The sequence below is a fragment of the Acyrthosiphon pisum genome, chromosome A1 (genome assembly GCF_005508785.2).
Source record: "Acyrthosiphon pisum isolate AL4f chromosome A1, pea_aphid_22Mar2018_4r6ur, whole genome shotgun sequence".
Lineage (NCBI taxonomy): Eukaryota > Metazoa > Arthropoda > Insecta > Hemiptera > Aphididae > Acyrthosiphon > Acyrthosiphon pisum.
Genome location: NC_042494.1, coordinates 3,243,311 through 3,249,469, shown reverse-complemented (window position 1 = coordinate 3,249,469; position 6,159 = coordinate 3,243,311).

Genomic DNA, 6,159 nt, shown 5'->3' with positions numbered 1-6,159 from the left:
TAGTTAAAAACTAAGTGGAGTGGCATTGTGCATTGAGGTACCCCGCAAAGTGTTGGCTTACTACTCATCCCCACTGGCGCAGATAGGGGGAGGGGTAGGACTTGGTCCCCTCCCCCCAAAAAAAATTATGATATTTCCACCTATATGCTGATCACCGCTCATCTATACTTAAAATACTATCGTTTATTATAGCAAATTGACTATACCTACTCGTTTAGTTAGCGTCAACAGTGTCTTTTTCGAGACAGAAGCTGCAACAGAACAAGTTCTGATGCTGGTCGCTCCTATCGGCTTTGGGTTGTGCTGATGATGCAGTGTACCATCCTCGGTACGGCAAAAATACGAGGTTGCGTCTGACTCTGTGAGACTACAACTATAGTTAAGATTTGGCAGAAAATCTTTGTTTATCTTATGTTTAATGTTAATTGGTCGATGTAATTACCTTGATGTGTTTTATATATTTACAAGTTTAATACCTATTGACTATTAAGTGCATAATAATTTTGTTCCATGTATATTTTTATATCAAAAATAAAAATTACTTATTTAAAAATCACTAGTTAATTCAATTTACTGGTAGCCTGGGGCCTGCGATAAATGACAGTGATTGTGTTAAATTTGTATACAGCATATACTATGTTGAAACAATTTACGAAAAATAATAATTTTATCATCAGTCGACTGATCATTACTCATTACCTACTACACTATTTAGCTACAGTGAAACGGTCCGGTTCAGACTAGGTACCTAAATACCTAATCAATAATATTCAGTTACTTGTATACAATTTAATGATAATTTCAGTTGGAATAAGACGCAAAAAACTAAAACAAGTACTTATATCGATTTAATCATAAATGAGTGGTAGGTGGTAGATAGAGAAGAATTGAAGATAGTACCTATCTATAGGTATAAAAATATCGATGGGCCTTAATCGAAAAATCTGTTCTACAACCTAACCTAACCACCGGTAGACGGTAGTGTATTAATTTATTTATATTTTATATACGGGTTGCCCCAATTCAAGTATGAAAATACAAAAATAGCAAATATTAAACAAATCAAAACAGAAAAAAGTAAAAATTACACTGAAAAATAATAACATTAATAGTAGAATAATTACAATGCATTTATAATACAATCAAAATAAAATGATAATAATGTGAACCAATATGTAAGTAATCAAATGTAATATAATAATATAATATCTACCAAAATGTAAAAAAAAATATATTTATAGCTTCTCAATAAGAACTATTATAGCTCGACAATATTACAGTACATGCATGATGGTGGGTAATAAAATCGAGTTAAATATATTTTAGTAAATAGTGTAATTTTTCAAAATGATGTTTATACTTTTATAATTCAAAGAAATCCGTATGTTGTAGTAAGGAGTGGGTAGATGACCTCCGCGGTTTAGGTTTTATCTAGTAGAAGTGCGGGTATTAGTTATTTTTCATTGCCACCCCTAAAAATATTCAGTTCCGTTCCACCGGGTATCATACGCCACGTGTTCACGAATATTGTACAAAAGCAACAGAACGTTGAGATTAAACGATGGCATTTTTAGCGATAAACAACATATAGTATTTTCATTATAAACTTATTTTCGTTCTATACCGAGTCTACTACACAAATAGAAAAAAAGGCGTTTATTGTCGTCATACAAATTTCTCAATCCTCGAGCACGCACGCACGCCTATAAAATGTGGAATTTAAGCAAAATAATTACAATGAGTTCAGTAATAAAAGTGGGGGGATGCCATATGCGCATATTTACACTATTTTTCATTCACATAGTTTATCCGCTTACTACATTTTCACTATAACTTTCATATTCACGCCCGTCCAATTCATGCGTATATTTATGAGCGTAACTCTAATCAAAGAATTGCTCGTTATAAATAATTTTAAGGTATTAATACGTTTTGAGAATATTCTCTGGAAAAGTACTAGAAGCAGGAATCCAGGATGTGCTTTTCGGAATAACACCTAAAGAGGTGATTTTTTTAATACCTACCCAAAGGTATTACTGTTATTTTTTTGAAACTGGGCAAAAACCTAAGATCTCAATCTTGTTTAATTGATTTATATCAACCGTCCATGCGTTTTAATTTCTCTATTTACCCTTTAACACTTCTTGGCTCAGAGACAGTGACGAGGTTTCTCATAAAACTATATGTCCGCCACCTCCATTTCACGACGTAAAAATACCGTGTACAAAATAATTTTACATGTTTTGAGCTGTTTACGGACATATTCAATTTCCAATTATTTTAGTTTTTTTTTCTATAAATATCAATACATTTTTTGGAAACCACTCGAACACACATAAAAGATTTCATCAAAATCGGTCTATCTGTTTAGGAATGCATAAAAGACACACAGACAGACAAACATTCATTTTTATAGAATATATAGATGGGGGAAATGATAATTTTGAAATTATAGTGATTAATACTATTATATTAAAATTGTATAGGTGGCATGTAAAAATATTTTATGCATGGTATTTTTATACACGTATATATTACGTTCAAATTCCGAAATTGTAAGTTTGCGATGAGTGTACAGTTATTTTACACATCGCAATTTGTACAATTTTCTGCACTAAATAGAGTCATTAAAGTCACAAATATATTTTATTAATCAAATATTTACCACGTCCAAACAGTTTTTTTCACACAAGTACCTCATCACTTACTCTACTTAATCGATACGCAGTCGTGAAATGGAGGTGGTGGACATTGAATATGTCCGTAAACAGCTCAAGACATGTGAAAATATTTTGAAAATGTCATGGTGTAGGTATAGAAGAAAACGCCAACAACCAAAGTCAAATTTTTCAAAAACTGGTTTCGCGTAAAAATTCTCGTTTTTTCTTACTTAGGGTTCCATTCGATAAAACGGGACCCTATTACTAAGGCTCCGCTGTCCGTCCGTTCGTCCGTCCATCTGTCACCAGGCTGTAACTCATGAACCACGAAAGTTAGACAGTTTACATTTTCACAGATGATGTATTTCTGTTGCTGTTATAACAAAAAATACTAAAAATCCTAGAATATAGAATATAAGCAGTGTTGCCGAACATGTTTATAGATAATGGTACGGACTCGCACTTGGCCATTTTTTTTTTATCTTGTTTTCCCTGCGCTTTTGAAAACTATTGGGGATTTTAAATTTTAACCTCCCGAATGCACCAACTAGATTCACTTTTCCATCAAACAAGATAATGATGAAGAAAATCGAAGCAGTTTTACTAAGCAAAACGGTGATTACAGACACAAAAAAAAATATAAAAATAAAAAAACACACATTATTGTAAAATCAATAGGTATACATTTATCGCTCCGCTCAGAATCTAAAATATGGTACTTAAGTATACTTATACCTTAAATATTGGAAAATTAGAATTTGATTCATTATCAAGAGAAACAATTTGGGAGATCATTGTTGGTGTATTATAATTCTGTATAATAATATAATGTTATATTATATGTGCACGATTGTTTACTTATACTTTCGTGGAATAATGTTTCTAAAACATTCAAAATCGCGTACAATTAAAAACCCATCAGTTATATTTAAAAAATCATTTTATTTCATATTATTTCAGTAAAAAAGCATATTTGGCCTTTGCAGTATACAACAGTTGAAATGTATAAACACTCAGCCAAACCCAATCTAACCAAACCTATAAATTGGTAAAAAAAAAATTGCCTACGTATGTTTTCGGCGTGATTAGCTGCACCGAGTTTTTACAGAATATCCAGCATAAATACACAATGCACATGACATAATAATGTATAAGCAAATAGGCGTAGTCCTCATCAGCTTCAGATGTGCACGATCTCGTATTAATACAAAAGAAACAATTTGTATAATTTAATTTAACGGTTTATATACGCGTGAAGACAGATTTATACCTAGCATAACGTGCTGGTATTTGATTATCCCGGGCGCAGGTCGCTTATGCGAATGATGAAACTTGTCGACCATCGGCGTGTGTCTATTGATATATATATATACGTTTCTTAACTTACTGGACGTATTTAAATGTACGCATCGAGAATATTTTGAAGTACAGCGTGCGTACAAGTTAATTTTTTCTTTGATATCGCACTTATTTCAGAATTATTGCATGTGCACCGATGACGCAGGTGCCTCGCGACAAAAGCCTCTAAGTGCGGAAAAATTTGTTTATTTCTACATAACGCATAATATAATAAATATGCAATCTAATCTAATGACATTCAGAAAAATAAACACAGAATGGTTGTCACTCATGCGTCACGGTAGTCTTTTGTAGAATACTGGCAAAAACAGAATAATATAACAATAACGCGGTGGAGTCTATTATAGCTAGAGCATTTATCAAATCACAGAGGACCTAGTCCATTATAATATTAGTATATATAGCAAGTCACCAAAATATTTTTGATAAATGCGCATTTTTGTTTCACGGTCATTTGGTTATTATTATTATTATAATAATAATTATTACTTATTATTGTAATTTTTGTAATTTTTTTTTTTGTCCACCACGTTTTCGTAATGGTTATACTTTATATTATTATTTTTAACATGTTAAATGTGTAGGTATACTAGAGTTTTACAACGCATGTAGCATTGCCCATGATTGTTTGAGTAGGTATTTAAATTATTAAAAAAAAATTATATTATAGAACTCGTCCAAATATTGTGTTTTTTAGATATCCACTGGTATGTATCCACTGTAAACGGACTCACGGATTCTTAGAAACTATACATTACTATTATGACACCCCAGTGTTGTTGGAAAAATAACAACATGTTGTTATAACGGTAATAATGCTATGATAATGGGATCACGATCGTATTCAATATGTTAATATATAAAATAGAAAGATTTATTTAGTTAGTATTAATTGCAGGTGTTTTCGACCTATCCAATATATGTACCAAAGAGTGTGGCTCTCATGTATAATTCATATATATCATATATTATTGATTTTCAATAATTTGTGTTGTATACTTGTATAGTGTTAAGTATGTGCGTTTTTCAGAACTACCAATGTAGCGTATTACAAGAACACAGGACGTAGGAGATTTACGGACCTAACGGTCATCGTTGGCGATTAAAAATTAAAATAACAGGTATGTAGACTAGATAAGGTCTTATTATTATTTTTAATATGTCGATAAAATAAAAACATAATAAAATTATAAATATTTTCTTATACAGATTTAACATTGTTCAAATAGTATAACTTGTAATATTAGTATATTGTACTAGTACTATTAATGAACTTTGTGGTTCTAATAATACGGTAACGTTACACTGCTCGAATTCGAAAAATAAAAGAAGTTTGACTCTTAGCCTCAACAAACAAATTAGTGTATACCTTTCCACGTTTGAACTTAACCTGACTTACGGATGGCTATTCATCCCCAAACTACCTATGACGATCCTATACATACTGATAAAATAGTAATATCACTTCACAATGAAAATAAATAATTCAAATATCATAACACTAAATAAAAAAAAGGTGGGTAAGTGGATGTCGCTCTGCTGTACAGTAGGTTAGAAGTGGGTCACTGTATAATGGACAGTATTAAATTTGAATTCAATGATATAATATCACTGTATAAGAAAAACGATTCTGAGCGGAGACGGTATATCAGTCTATGTATTAGACATATATATACTTATCTATGGTATTAAAAAAAAATTGACCTATAATAGGTACCTATAATAAATTCCAAATTAATCATATCATAATATCTAATAGGTACTTATAAGTTATAACGCGTTAAACATCAACAAAAAACCGTGGTAAAATCATAGATATATAATAGTATACTTTAGAAGTTTCAAGTACCCACGAATAATATTATACAATCACAACAAAATAACTAAAATAGTTATCCTAGGTTTTTAATATGTAATTTCGTCCAAATTTGTACTTAAAATGACTATAAAAATAAACTGTGTAAATGTATTTTTTAGATTTTTTGGTAACAGAATTAATTACTTACGTGGAATCTTGTTTTAAATTTTTAATTCTTAGATACAAAAATTGAACATTTTATAAATTTTTAACTACAAATAATTTTTCAAATTAAGATTTGATAAATTTTGTCAAAATTTGATCTTTAAATGCTATAAAAAA